Source organism: Mirounga angustirostris, unplaced genomic scaffold (assembly GCF_029215605.1).
Source record: "Mirounga angustirostris isolate CCGP_5_RB_7025 unplaced genomic scaffold, mMirAng1.0.hap1 SCAF_15, whole genome shotgun sequence".
NCBI classification, from domain to species: Eukaryota; Metazoa; Chordata; class Mammalia; order Carnivora; family Phocidae; genus Mirounga; species Mirounga angustirostris.
The window spans coordinates 70,903,275-70,919,271 of NW_026991723.1; positions in this window are offsets into that span (position 1 = coordinate 70,903,275).

The window sequence follows — 15,997 nt, forward strand, 5'->3', positions numbered from 1 at the left end:
AGTCCAAAATCAAAGTGTTGGCAGGGCAGTGCTCCTCCTGAAGGTTCTAGGGGAGAATCCTTCCCTACTCGTGGCCCCAACCATTCCTTGGCCTGTGGCTGCATAACTGCGGTGATAGTCTTCACAGGGCCTTCTCCTCTCTGTTTCTGTCTGTCCTTTTCTACCTCGTACAAGGACACTCTCATTGCAGAGTGATCCCATCCAGCATGACCTCATGCCTTCCCTGAATTATATCTGCAAAGACCCTATTTCCAGGCAAGGACGTGTTCCAAGGTTCCAGGTGGACATGAATTTTGGGGACACTATTTGACCCAATATGGGTTTGCCCCTCTAGGGATGCTATCATCCTTACTGAGAATGCATAGACTAGAGAATAAATGATATTCAAAGCACTCTAGAACCTAAATGCAGCTTACCTGGAGAAGTGTCAACTCTCTGAAAAGCTTCTCTTACAAATCCTCTGTTGGAGACTTTCTCGTAGCTTCCTGCTGAGGGACATCATGCTCCCTGAAGGAGCGTCAGAGCACTATCAGTCCATCCGCCTTCCCGCACTCCACACCCAGTGTCAAAAGCATTCTTTAGCACCTCTCATCCTCCACCGCAGCCTGGGTAAAGTGGAGAGAGTAAGAGTATCTAAAGCTACAGTTAATTTTGGCAATAATGGAGATCATGCAGGGAGGGGCATTAGCTCAGTATCTGCGATAGAACACGTGTTCAATAAATTATTAGTCCTTGTTTTTACTGTTACTCTCTTCCCCTCACTGTGTCTTCCCTGAGAGATGGTCCTCCCTGTTCTTCCCCTGTGTTTCATGATCTTATTCCTCTTTCTAGCCATGAGTTTTGAGGCTTCCCTTTTGACTCTCTCTCTCATGATCCCCATTTAGTGAGGGCTGATCTGACCTTTACAAGCTTCAGCTTTACTTCCCACCAGGAAATCATGAAAATGCCTGTCCTTGGCCCACAGAGCTTGCCTTGATATAAGCAGGGAGCCATGCGCGAGGGAGGGCCAGCACATCGAGGTGGGGAGCCGGCCATGTCATGAAAAAACTGGGTGCATTGTCCTGTTGCATTCCCTTGAGAGGCCTTCTGTGTGACTGCTCTTCTGGAAAGGTAAGAAACCCATACATTACATTTTCTGAGAAACATTTTACTATGGCGTATGCTTATAAATAATCTGCTTCCAGCACACTTATCTTGGTGTATTCCTAATTTTAGGCTGTTTATCTTTGTCTTTATACTGTGGCTAAAACTCTGTGGCAGAAATAAAGGTGGAAGAGGTGCTTTTAACCCCATCAGCCTCAGAGGGACTTCTCAAGTGGTCCTTCTCATACGACAATGGGAAACTCTATCTTGCGGGTTTGATTTTTATCTCTGATAAACACGTCGAGATTTGTCTTCACTATTTCGTCCTCTTCCCTCGAGTTGCCCCAAGAGTGCTTGGTCACATACTATTGTGTTTAGGATCATTTACCATGATTTGTTTTACATACCCTTTGGCAGAGCTAAACATTTGTGGGTACTCGAATGCTGTTTGGGGACCACTGCTTAAAGGACGTGCTAATGATCATTTCCTCCAGATAATCCATCATATACCTTCGAGTCACATTGGATCAGTGAGACCCAGGAAGGTGGATTGCACTGTGCTGGTGGCATGCAGTTTGCTTTAGTGAATTGTTTTTTGATTTGCTGTCTTCAGCCTATATTAGCATCCTCATGGACCGAGCCATAGGAACCTTCTTATTCTGTCTGTCGAAAAACAATACTGAGGATGTCATGGTTTCCTTCCACAGTGTCCTTTTGGGAAGATTCTTATCTTCACTACTGAGAAGATCAGTACTTCTCTTGAATGTTGGGGCTGTTTTTTGCCTCATGGATGTTGGAATCGTATATATGATGATGTTTCTTTTCTTGTGTTGTAGGCAAAGCATAGAACCATTTGCTGGTTCCCTACATAGCCAGGCTGAGGGCCCCTCCTCTCCCAAGCTCATCCCCATCCCTCTCCTTGTATTACTTTGCACCATTCAAAATTTTGCGCTCTTTTGTTGTGTTTTGGTCATCCTTGTAAACTCCCTTATGTTGTTCTCTGGAATAAGGTAGGAAACACATTTTTAAGCAAATAAATATTTATCTGGAGAGGAATTAGACTAATTTTGTGTGATCCAAATGGGCAAAATGAGGATTCTTTCCTCCCTTCCTCCCTCCATTCCTTCCTTTCTTCTTCCTTCTTTGCTCCTTCCTTCCAACATATGTCAACTGTCTGGAACTGAACTGGGAGACTTCGAGAGATAGAAGAGGCAGCTTTAAGCTATTTAAGAAAGGATTTTACAATGCTCAGAACTGCCCACAGATAAAGAGTTACGACTTGCACCAGAACTTCATAATTTACAAAGCACTTCTGCACACATATGATTTTGTTTTACCTTCATAGCAATGCTCAATTGTAGGTGTTATTTATCATCTTCATTGATCAAGAGTCTGAGCTTTAACGAGAATCTTAGCTAAGACAACTCAGCTGCTAAATGGGGGAGGCAGGGATTGCCTTCTGGTTTGTTTGCCCTTTCCATGACCTGATACTCCCCACCACCTGTCCCTCCTCTACTCCCTGTGTGGTGGGCATACCCTGTCAGTCTGAATGTGCTCCATTTCACTCTGACATCATTTTTACCTAAAATGTGAATAACATTTCATGTAGTGCTGTTTCTGTTTTTATTCTCTGTGATTTAAAAGACAACAGAAATATGCCAAACATGTTTCCGCTTTCACACTTCAAAAGCTTTGCTTCAGAAGACAGAATCCTCCGTAGAGGGGCCATATGCACACTGGTTGGGAAACAGGTGGGTCAGTGTGCCCATCACTCAACACTCCCATCAGATTCAGCACATCGGTTTTGAGTCACCACACACCACCACCTCCACCTGCGAGGTGAGCTCTAGTTTGCTCTTTATGTATGTGAAGATCATGCATTATCTTAGGGAAAGCAGAACAGTATGTTCTAGAACAAAGCTAGTGCTTGTCACAGCATGCCCCACCAACAACTGTTAAGGCACTTCCTTCTCCAAAACCAATATGAACTTGGAGAGCATTATTATTTGTGTGTGTGTGTATGTGTGTGTGTGTATGTCGGGGAAGACTCCTCACTGTGTCCCTATTTAGCATGAAGAAGCAAATTTTTCTAAGATATTAATTTGTTTAAAGAAGGAGTACTGGATCATCCCTTGTTATCCTTCCTTAAACTCCTTTTATCTTGTTGAAATCCCTCAAACATTATGGCTTATGGATGGTACACTTCCATAGCTCCTAGAGAGATGCCATTTCCCCCTATTTTTATGGTTTGCTGGTCATTTCAGTGGGCCCTTGAATGTAAGCCTATGTGTGTAGTGTATCAAGCAGGGCAACTCAGGTTGTGCTGTGGTAACAATATACCTCAATAAAACAAAGATTTATTCCTTGCCTGGGTTCACTCTAGGTCATCTGGGGGTTCTGTTCCTCATCGTTTTTACTTTGGGACCCAGGCTGATGGAGCAACCCTACCTAAGTGGCGCTGGTTGCTGTGGCAGATGGAAGAAGTGTCACAACTTCTGCACCAGATCCTAAGATTTCAAACTTTCAAAACAAGTCACTTGGTCACACCTCACTTCAAGGTGCACTGAAATGCAAACCCACCATGTGCCTGGATAAGGAACCCAAAATAGTTGGTACAGTGAGTTAGATCCCTGGGCTATACTTGAATCTTATCTGGAAACATCATCATTTATATTTTAAATGTAAATGTAAAGTTTTATTAGGGTTTTGGGATCTTGAGACTAAATCTGCCACTTATTGCCTTGTACTCTTGGTTAGGTCCCTTACCCCTCTTCTGAGTCCAAATTCCTTTATCTTAAACATTATAGTTATAGCCTCTGGTCTGTCTACCTTTGTAGGATCATTGGTGAGTTTATCAGTGAGATACTATATATGAAAATATTCTGAAATGTGAAAAAAGCTTTATAGATAAAGATTGTTCCTATTCTTACCATATGCCACTTTTGGGTAGAATGATAATTCTAACTCCTATCATTTAGATTAAGAAGAAATACACCTATTTTGAAAACAGGCACCCTTTCTGCAAATGATTCTATTGGTTCTACCCAAATGTCAAGAACCATTCAAAATGAATGTACAACAACAACAATAATAAAACATTAATGCAGAACACACGGGGTCTGAACTCATGGGTCACTTTGTCTTTAGACACTTGTAGGAATATCTTTAATCAGACAAAGAAGGATTGTTTCTGTCCTTTGCTGGCCTTCTATAAGTTAACAGGTAGAAGAGTGATCATTAGAGAAGACAACACAGAACTCTAACACCATAGATTGTGAATGGATTAAGATTTCGTGGGAGGTCTGAGGAATTCATTCCATATCATTCCCATTTTTCATGGCAGTTCATGATGATCTTCTTTGGGGCACATTGAGCATGTATGCTCTTCTTAGGTTAACAAGACAATTCCATTTACCCCAAATTTCACAGGACACCATGGAAGGTAGACCTTTAGGCCTCCAAGAGCCTATATTGGGCACATATCTCCAAGCAGATAGTACATGTGCTTACAAAAGCTGGTTCTTTGTTCTTGGCTTTTTCATTCACTAAACACTAATTAAACACCTATAATGTGTCAAGCACTGTGCTGGTGATCTAGCTAGTATAGATGCAAAATTAATAAGACCCAGTCTGCCTTTGGGTAGTTCACAATCAAATGAAGGAGACAATAATACAAGTAATGATTACATACAATACGTTAGAGATGTCCAGAAGCAGCTTAGAATACAATAAATATTGAATGATCTTATGTAATATCTCTGCTTAAACCTTTTCAAGTCTTCCTGTAGTCTTTTGATTTCCTCCTGACTTCAGTATTTAATGAAGAATCATTCTGTGTAGTTTGGGGTTGAGGGACTCAAAGAATATCCTTGGGTCTGTGACCCAAGGCTTTCTTTATTACTCCTAAATACTTACAGTATCTACTTAGATCAGAAAGGATACCCCACTTCTTTTCCTCATTAGCTCTCACTTGGACTGTTACTGTGGTTTCTTATCTGGTCTCCTTGCCTCCTGACTCTTCCCTCATTTTAATTGTTCATAACCCCATATCCTAAGTTCATGACCAGCCACATAATGTGAAGGTCACAAGACAAGATGAAAATGCACGGACTCATATTCAAAATCACTCAAACTTTCAACACAACAGCAGTTCATTACACCAGGCATGGGACCCTTCTATGCTTGGGGTTCTATGTGACTGCATAGTTTGCATAGCCATGAAGCTGATCTTGCCTGAGTTCAACTCCTTTTTTTTGTTTTTAAAAATTTTATTTATTTATTTATTTATTTATTTATTTATTTATTTATTTATTTATTTATTTATTTATTTGAAAGAGAGGCAGAAGGGGAGGGAGAGGGAGGCAGAAAGACTCTGAAGCATATTCTGTGCTGAACGCAGAGCCTGATGTAGGGCTTGATCTCCCAAACCCGAGATCATGATCTGAGCTGAAACCAAGAGTCGGATGCTTAACTGACTGAGCCACCCAGGTGCCCTGAGTTCAATTCTTTTAAAGTATAGTTTCAGTCATGGTAAGTCCTTGCTCAAAAACTTTCAACAGCTCCACAGTGTTTAAAGTTGTAACTTTAAGGACCTCTAACTAAGTCTAACTTGCAGTTGGTGACAGAGGTAAAGATAATTTTGTGAACCCCTGAACTTTCTAATGGGGGATACAAATTTCACAAGGAGAAGCCCTGGGTGACCCACACCTTATACTCCATTGGTCAACTGAGTCCAGAAAGGCCTGAGAAGTAAAAAGAGAACAAAGAATGTTGTCGTCCCTAGACAGGTGTCTCAGGGGAGAGCTGCATACAGGTGTGACCTGGAGAGACAGCAAAGAAAGGCAGTCTATGCCTTTAGTCTTTGCACATTATGAAATCTGTGGGAAGAAAGAGGACACTTTTGGTATCACAAATATCATTTCCATCTAACTGAATTCATTCATCACTACATTAAAAAAAAGCTGATGCAATTGAAAAGTGAGTTAAAATGAATCCATCTTCCCACAAAAACAGCCTGGTGTATGTGTGTGTGTGTGTTGATGTAGATCTCATTTTAAAGAAAAAATAAGTCCTGGCTTCAAGCAAACCAGAGGCTTATTTCATATGACAGCCTCCTTGCAGACAGCTGATGGTTCCAGCACATGGAATTACTTATAACTAAAGCCTCTGACTAAAGATGAGGATGTGGCACTCCATTATCATACTCTTTTCTGAGATTTAAAGACCTCTTTAGAACATAAACCAATGCCAGTTTTTATTTTAACAAATCAGTATCTTCATGGGTTTACTCTTCCCCATTTGGCAACATCCCAGAGCCCTCCTGTGACCATGAAGGTTGTCATATATGTGCTGGACACAGCCAGCTTGGAAGAGTATGTCTTCTTTCACAAACTCTAGAAAAGGCAAGGGCATTATTCATTTAGAACTGTGAAAACTAGACATTCTTCCCTCAATATCTCTGTTTGGATCAGTATTGCATTAGTTGTCTATTGCTGTGTTACAAGTTACTGCAAATTTAGTGGCTTAAAGTGATGCACAGTTATTAATTCAGTTTCTGTGTCAAGAGTCTGGGCACAGTTTAGCCAATTCCTCTGTTTTAGGGTTCATCACAAGGCTGCAATCAAGTTGCCCACTGGGGTTGTGGTCTCATGTGAAAGCTCACATGGGGAAAGAGTCACTTCTAAGCTTATTCAGATTGCTGGCAAAATTCAGTTCCTGGAGGACCATTTGACTGAGTGCCTCAGGTTCCTCATAGCTGTTGGCTGGAGGCTGCCCCGAGTTCTTTGCCATGTGGACCTCTCCAACATGGCCACTTACTTCATCAAAGTTTGCAAGCTGAGAAAACAACAAGAATCTGTTAGCAAGACAGATATTATAATAATCTTATAGGCGACAGCTCATCATCTCTATACTCTATTGGCTATCCCACTCTCAAAGGGAGGGGACTACACAGGACATGTGAATACCAGGGGGTGGAGATCATTGGGAACCATCTGGAATCAGCTCACCACAAGGATGCAGTCTCTGCTTGAGGGAATCACAGTAATATTCTCTTATAAAGAATGTGCTGCATTTTCCAGAGTTTTAAAAATTCTTGTGGATAGGTTCAGCAGACAAAGTATATCCTTGGAGAAACTATGATGTCCCAGTGACCAATTTATGTCTGTATTTCAGCTAATTTTCTCATCTTTCCCATAAAACATTATTTTCCATTCTCTCCAAAGAATCTCTTTTCTCTCATACCCCCTTTCATCATAATCTAATGGAAGAACTGTCTGGTCAAATTACAACCAGGGAAGAGCTCAGATTCCTTGAGGTTGAACAGAATAGCCTAGAATTAGCTGGTGGGCCATGTTGTGTCTGCAAGGCAGCCTTCTGACCTTGGCTTTTCTCAGTTTCACTATTTCTCTTTCATGTTTATGAGGCCCTGAATCAGACACCCACACCATTTCCAGAGCTCTTTCCTAGTAGAGTTGTCATGACAAAGCATTTTTAGGGAATTCCATGCTTTATCCTCTGGAATCTTAAAACCTATTGGATCTGATCCCACCAGTTTTCCTTGTAGACATTGCTAAAAGTTGCAGATGACATTCTGCAACTTACATTTATAATTCTGTAATTTCTGTTACATTTGTCATTGGTGATGACAAATATAAAGCACCTATATGTCTTTTTCAAGTGGGCAGCAATCTCAGGAATTAGAACATTGTTGTTGTGGGTGTTCTTTTTGGTCACCAAAATGTAGTAAACTAATTAATTCAATCATTCATTCACAGAGTAACCTTCATTCATTCAAGAATGGTCATGGCTGCTGGTGACAAATGCCCTTGTTGGTCCTTGCTCTCCTCACTCTTCATGGCATTTCCTCTTAGCATACACTGTGCTGGCCTCTCCTAGAAATAGAAAATATTTTCTCTCTAGTGCCTCCTAGGGTCCTAGCTGACTCAGAACTAATATTCCTTGTGTCTGAACATAGAGTCAAGGGCAATTCTTAGGTTTAGTCAAATCATCAGCTTCTTCTGCATGTTCTGCTGGGGACTCAGGTGCTATCTAGACCTGCCTACATTGGGTCAGGCCCAAGAGTATATAAGGTTTCTCCTTTCATGACCTACTTAGGGGTAGCAGATGGAGAGGGGGAGGAGATAAGAGGGACGTCAGGAGTCTAAAGGCTAGAGAAGATGATTAGAGTCTTTTAAAAGGTAAGATGGTAAATTTTGGAGCCTGTGAGAAGGCCTAGAGGTAGTTCTTAAGCAGGTTAGTGTACATTAGAATCACCTGGGGAAAGTTTTTTTTAATGCAAATTATTTGTCTCCCTCCTCAGATATTTTGATTGGGGTGGGGGAGGTCTAAATATGGCCTAGGAGTCTGCATTTGCACTTAGCATTCCTCACAATTATGATGCTGAAGGCCTACAAAGCATCATGTAGAAACAGTGGGATCTTTGCAAAATAGATCACATGTAAAACTGAAAGGAAAAAAATCCGAGGAATGAATTTACTATTTGTTTTTCCCTTCATGGATTTCAGATATATAATCACAAACACAATACAATCTACTTATTATATTTGACCAGAGGGGGAATGATTGCAATGTTTATTAGCTGAGGGAAGCCTAAAAGCTGAAATTAAACCAAGTGGCTGCTTAATTTGATCATTTACCTCCTCCATTTATTTTTTTTATTTTTATTTTTTAAAAGATTTTATTTATTTATTTGAGACAGAGAGAATGAGAGACAGAGAGCATGAGAGGGAGGAGGGTCAGAGGGAGAAGCAGACTCCCTGCCGAGCAGGGAGCCTGATGCGGGACTCGATCCTGGGACTCCAGGATCATGACCTGAGCCGAAGGCAGTCGCTTAACCAACTGAGCCACCCAGGCGCCCTACCTCCTCCATTTAAAGGGTGTTCATTCATTTCCTCTTTTCTTTCATTCAAGAACATAGTCACCTATGCTATGAATGAAAGTCAGCAGCCTTTCACAAATAGACAAATAATGCTAGCTTTGGACAACCAGACAATGTCTCCTTTATATCTGTGTCTCTAAATCACACTGAGTACCCACTGCTGTTGTTCTCTCTTGTTCTCAAAGTTTTGGAATTACAAAGACTCAAAGGGAGAAGTCAATGTTTTGCTAAGGAGCAAGGTACAAGATAATGAATGATATAATGTAACCAAACATGACATAACATAACATCTACCTGTATATATTTGTAATATTTTTATGATGAAAGATTTTTATGATTTTTATGAAATATTGTCATGAAATGTTTTTATGACAAAAAGAGGTAGGAGATAGACTCCATCCTATTAATCTTGTTTCTTTTCCCCTTTGGGGGACTGAAGATGAGATTGGTGTAGAAAATTAATTAACTTTTACTTTTTATATCTATGTAGTATTCTTGTTAACAGTGAACCTGTATATTTTTTGTATCAAAAAATAAGAAAGTAGAATATTACAGTGTGTGTTAGGTGCAAGGAATTCTGGCTTTGGGGTCCCAGGTCCTGGGCGTGTTAAAATTAGAGGAAGAGCACAGGTATAAAGGTAGATGGCTTCCTATCAGATGCCTCCGCTCAGTGTCTTGTTTGATCAGATTTACTAAAGATTTGTGAGGACCAATCAGCTGCTTTCTTTTTTCCTCAGTAGGTGCATGCTACAAAGGGTATTCACTGTCACCAAAAGGCCCCGTAGGGTGCTTTGCCAAGTACAAAATGAATGATAAGATGGTGGGATTTCTGATAACACTTCAAATGTGCCCTGATTTTGGAACTGAGATTTTTGCTTGCTACTAAAATTGACCAACTGTTAATTCTTTAAGAGCTACTAGCAAAAGTCCCTGGGGCCTGTCCAAGTTTTGAGGCAGAGGTCGGGTACCATTCATTTATTCACTGAATGAATTTTTACAGGTGGGTGGAAGGCCAAAGAAGAAGAAGTTGCATACTGATTTCATTCTGCTAGTGGTGCCCAGTCAACAGCTGGTTATTTTAGCTACTATAATTGTAAACCAGGAAAATTCAATTTATACTTCAGTAAATTCTTGAAAGCAGAAAAGGACAAATAGTATATGATTCCATTTATATGAAGTACTTGGAGCAGTCAAATTCATAGAGACAGAAAGTGGAATGTGGTTGCCAAGGTCTCGGGGGAGGGGAGAGTGGGGAGTTAGCGTTTAATAGGTATGGAGTATTAGGTGGGGAAGATGGGAAAGTTCTGGACATGGATGATTGCACAATGATGTGAATGTACTTAATGCCATAGAACTTGTATACTTAAAAATGGTTAAAATGGTACATGTTATGTTATGTATATTTTACCACACTATAAAAAATTACTGAAAAAACTTGATAGAAAATACAAGATGCTTCCAGAAACGTCTTCAAGGTGTAACATTCCTGGATCTTATTACCCTTGCAGTGTGGAGTTATTTATTACAATCCAGAGGGAAAGTGCACGGGGCCCCAACTGTCCCACTGTGCCTGGGACGGAGGGGTTTCTTGGGAGGTGGGACAGTCAGTGCCTAAACTGGAAAGTCTCAGGAAAGCAGGAGCACGTTGGTCACCTTAACAGTATCCAGCAAAGACACATCTTGAAGAAGAAAGACAGCAGGATGGCAGGCTTGCTGACTGTGGAGAACAAGGTGAGGGAGTAGGTGGAAAAGCAGTCTTGATGTGGGAAAGCAAGCCCAATCAGGACTTCTTGCACTTGGAAATGCATTTTCGTTTTTTGCAATTTCATTTGAAATCTGGATTGCCTTGGCTTCTTTTAATTTACTTTTTTGATGGTCCGTGAGCAATTCAAATAAGGACATGGTGCAGACCCAGCCTAAACTGAAATGGAAGTGCTGACAGAGGATACCCTGAAGGATGTAATGCAGGATGTTTTGCAAGCATCCAAGTTAACCTCCTGAGGTCTTCTGGAGAATAAACAAACAACTGAAGTGGGTTCCTTTGATGAGCCATTTGGCTGCCCAGGGACAGAATCCCATCCCCTGACTGGCCTTTGCCTTTTTGCTGGCTGCTAGCTGATCAGCATTGTACCCTAAGTAAGGAAATCCAAGTTTCTGTTCCAAAATGACTTTCTCTTTCCTCCTCTCCTTCTCTTTCTCATATTTAAGTCCTGTTCTATTGTTTTATTTTTTCCTGCCTCTGTTAGAGGAAATCAGCCTATTAATATTTCTCCTTGTGTACAAATAAATAGCCTGTTAATTTTACTGTCTCTGAGTTATTGTTTGACTATTATTCTGGAGGTTCTGCTGTGATCTAGCCCACCACAGAAACATCTAGATTAAAGTGCACCTGGTCTGTGTCTTGTCTGTACCTGGACCCCTTGGGTCCTTGGCTCATCTCTCGGCTCCTATAATAAATCTCACGTGGTGGTTGTGCTCTCTGGCCCTCGCATGCTGACTGATTCTTGGTCACATCTGTTTCTGCTCCTGGTTCTTGCTCTGCTTTGAACAGGGTGGATTGACCCTACCTTGGTGGCAGCAGTGGTGGAAACTGGGCTTTAATTTTCTGGCCTGTTCATTAAGTCATTTCTCTCAAGTGGTAGGTGAAGGGCACCTGCAGTCTGGTTTCCATGACCTTCGTAGGTTGTTTGCCTAAGGATTCTGATGGTGCCTGGCACTAGAGAATGCCGGGTTGAAAAGGTTTTGGTGTTTTTCTTGCTATTGACTGCATTTTTTCTATTTATGCATTTTGGTTTGTGTCAATTTGGTTTTCTCTGAGTCCAAATATCAGAGCCTTTTTTCCCTTCTTTCAAACCTCCGGTAATTTTTCATGTGCATTTGTTCTGGACCCAATCGGGCCAATATCTGCAAAGTGAAAATTGCCGCACCAGAATTAAAAGGAAGCTGGATCTCTTTGCTTTCTGGCATAAGTTGTTTCGGGCTCATCTTGTACTTTTTTAGTTCCAGTTCTAAAATGAGTATTCAATGGTCAGATTTCTTTTAATGATTGAATAATTCCAGAATTCCTTTCTTCAGGACTTATAAAATAAGAAAGATTTGTCACTATTATAAAAAAAGGGGGACACTAGATAAAAAGGAAAAGAGGCTATTTTGGTACATTTAGAAGGAAATCACAAAATTATACAACATCAACACTGATGCTTCCCAAAAGGAACAAATGGTGATCACTTACATGCCTTTATTCTTTAGCTGATCAATATCCTTTACAAATACTGGCACCTATATTTCCACTTTAAATTCTGCTCCTTATCACAATTAGCTCCTCTAACTTGCATAAGCATTGATACAAGTTCCCAGCTTATAAATACGAATCAGTTTCTGAGCAAATAAATGGATATATTTTGTCTACCTATAGAGATAGTTAATAAGTTAGATTATAAGGATTCTTAAAATCTAATGGGGCAAGTGCCTTTTCCAGTTAGCTTTTATAATTTCAAAATATTAAGTGCTTATATAAATGTCAAGTAAGAGAAACTAAAAATTCTAAGTATGATTTAAATAAGTTGACTGTATAAGAAGTTTTTCTTGCTAAAGCTGTAACTCAGAAAAATGTTTAACTGTAAGTTTCATTAACAGCCTTGGATACTAGGTTCAAAAATCAAATGGAAAAATTTGCTTTTAAACATGTTGAATGCTTTAATATATGGTAATATAAAGGTACAGAAAATAGCTTCTTTTAATATTTATATACAAAATGCTTCTGAAAATTAGACTGATTTAATAAATTTGTTTAAAAACATTCTCTCTTTACTCTATGCCAGTCTTGGATATATTTTCTCATGAAAAGCCTAATTAACTTTGAATTTCCTAAATTTTTAATACTGGTTTAGCTGATTAGGTAAACTAACATCCCTTTATTTAAGATGATAAAATTACAAAAGCATGTGTTCAACTAAGTTAAAATTTAAAAGGTAATTTCTTTATCGAAAGAGATATAATGTTACTTGTAGACAAAAATAGCTAGTTCTTGCTTTTCTGCTTCAGGGTTTTTTTTTTTTTTCCCCAGAGAAAAAAGTTGATTGCTTTGGTTAAAGGTAGCCATTAATAGAAAAAGCTGATATACTGGTATAACATATTAAAAAATAAATATGAGGGGTGCCTGGGTGGTGCAGTGGGTTAAGTGGCTGACTCTTGGTTTTGGCTCAGGTTGTGATCTCTGCGTCATGGGATCAAGCCCTGCGTTGTGCTCGGGGCTTAGTGTAGAGTCTGCTTGAGACTCTCTCTGCCTGCCCCCCCCACCCCGCATTCTCTCTCTCTCCCTCTTTCAAATAAATAAATCTTAAATAAGTGTGAGTATACAAGATAATGGATATTTTATCTGTTTATCAGGGGAATTGCTACAGTTTATTAAGATGGCAAACTTTATATATTGTGTATATTTATATTTTATACATTTATATGTATACATTTATACAGTTTTATACATTTCACAGGTGAAACAATCACAAATGCATAGAAAAGCTAGAAATACTACAAAGACCTTTTATTTCCTGAGCCATTTGAGAGCAATTTGCCACCCCAATGCCCTATCACTCTATCTAATGTGTACAATATTTCCCATGAACAAAGCCATTTTTCCATAAAACCACACACAGCCATTGGAATTGGGGAATTAACCTCGATATGTTATCACTATACAGACCACATATAAACTTTCTAACAATATCCTTTATAGGAAAAGGACCTAGTTCAGAATTATGAATTGCATCTAGTTGTCATATCTCTTTTGTCTCCTTTAATTTGGAACATTTCCTCACTCTTTCTTTGACTCTCATGACCTTGACACCTTTGAAGATTATAGGTCAGTTATTTTTAGAGTGTCCCTCAGTTTGAATTTATCTGATGTTTCCTCATGACTAACACAGGTTAAGCATCGTTGGCAGGAATATCACAGAAACGATGCTTGTTCTTCTCACAACAGCCCATCAGATGGTACAAGGTGTCCCTTTGTCCCATTACTGGTGATGTTCACTTCAGTCACTTGGTTAAGGTGGTGTCTTCCAGGCTTCTCCACTGCAAAGTTCTCTTCACAATAGCTCATTTGTCATCCAACCTAGCTGCCTTCTTTCTCTCTGTTTCTCCCTCTGTCCCTCCCATCCTTCTATTACTATTGACTCATGGATTTCTATTTTATTTGGTGGGTTATAATCTGTTTCTATCATTATTTCTGTTGTCCCAAATTGTTCCCCTGAGACCAGATCAGTGCAAGTTGGTTCCTCTGTCCTTCTGATGTGTTCTTCATTCTTCAAGTACTTCTTTGCTTTCTGGCGTAAGTTGTTTCAGCCTTCATCTTGTACTTCTTTAGTCCCAGTTCTGAAATGAGTCATTTCTTCAAGGGGCTTTGGTGCCTTTTAATGGAGAATAATATCCAGAAACCCAGATCTGGGGACTTGGTGTCCTCACCTCACTTTTATTGGGGTGTCATTGTTCCCAGGCCCTCTTTTTGAGGACACAGCTAGAGAGAATATATGTTTGCATGTTTATATTCCATATACACATGACATATGCACACATTTGTATCTATATTAATTTCTATATCTACCTATCTCTATATTAAAGACCATGAGTTAACACCAATATCTCTAATTCCAGTCCAACACCACAGGTTTCATTCTGATTTTCACTCTTTGTGTATTTATTGCTCCTTTTTCAGATACTGATAAACCTGGCTCCCATTACCTACCTGCATTTACTTATGTTTGCTCTTCCTGACCAGTCTCCAATCTATGCCACTATCTTCATTTTGACTTGACTGATATTCAACTCTGATGGTAATCCTAATATGACATTGTTTGATAATACCTCATGTATAAAAATAACCAAGGTATTCCTTGTTCTGATATACTATAATGTTTAGATATTTTATCATGTATATCATATATATAAATGATATATAAAAATTATATATATATAAAATTATATATATATATAATATCTTATAGCTTATTCTCTTCAGATAGTCACCCTACTAGAGGTTTAAGAGTTAACATCTCTACCAATTGTGGATATGTCTTCAGAGTTGGTTGTGATTTTGACATGGTGTAAAAATAGAAGTAAAAAAGGTAATGACTTCTTAGAGGCACTTCAAGAGCTGAAGAAATCTCAGTTATTAAAATTAAAGCCAAAGAAAATGCCCCAAATGACTGATACACCAACGAGTAACCATGGCGCATATGGGTTCCAGGATTCTGTGAAGGTAGAATGGGCTATGGTATGTTCAAATCAAAATGGTCCAGGGGCGCCTGGGTGGCCCAGTCAGTTAGGCATCTGCCTTTAGCTCAGGTCATGATCCCAGGGTCCTGGGATCGAGCCCCGCATCCAGCTCCCTGCTCAGCAGGGAGCCTGCTTCTTCTCTCCCTCTGCAGCTCCCCCTGCTTGTGCTCTCTCTCACAAACACTCTCTCTCAAATAAAATCTTTAAAAAAACCCAAAATGGTCCAAACTCTCAGAAGAGCTTACTCTTTACGTTTAGCGCTAATAACAACACATTCCACACCCGAAACTCCTCCTGTACTCTTACCCTATGAAATGGTTGCAGGAGGACCCATGGGACTCTCCATCTAACGAACTCTACTTCCTTGGGCTCTGACCCAGTCATTAGTGAGATTTCTTGGGTTTCTTGGTATTCTCACCTTGCCCTTCCTCAAGTTTGCTGGTTCTGACCTCAGATTGTCCCTGAGTCTGGTGCCCTCCCCTCCCCTCTGTAGGCTTGCCAGTCTGCACTTGCTTTGGTTATTGACCTGGCTCTTGCAGTGCCAATCAGGCAAAAGCCTCTTTGATTTAGCAAGGAAATTGAAAGTCACATGGTACAGAAGCAAAACATATTCTGGCACATTTTTGCCTTATAGCAAAGGAAGTCAAAGCCCAGAACTATTCTAAAGAGCATTGATTGTAAGCATTATATTTGGATGGGAGAATCCTGTGATTTGTACAATGTTATATTTGGTCTGGTTAA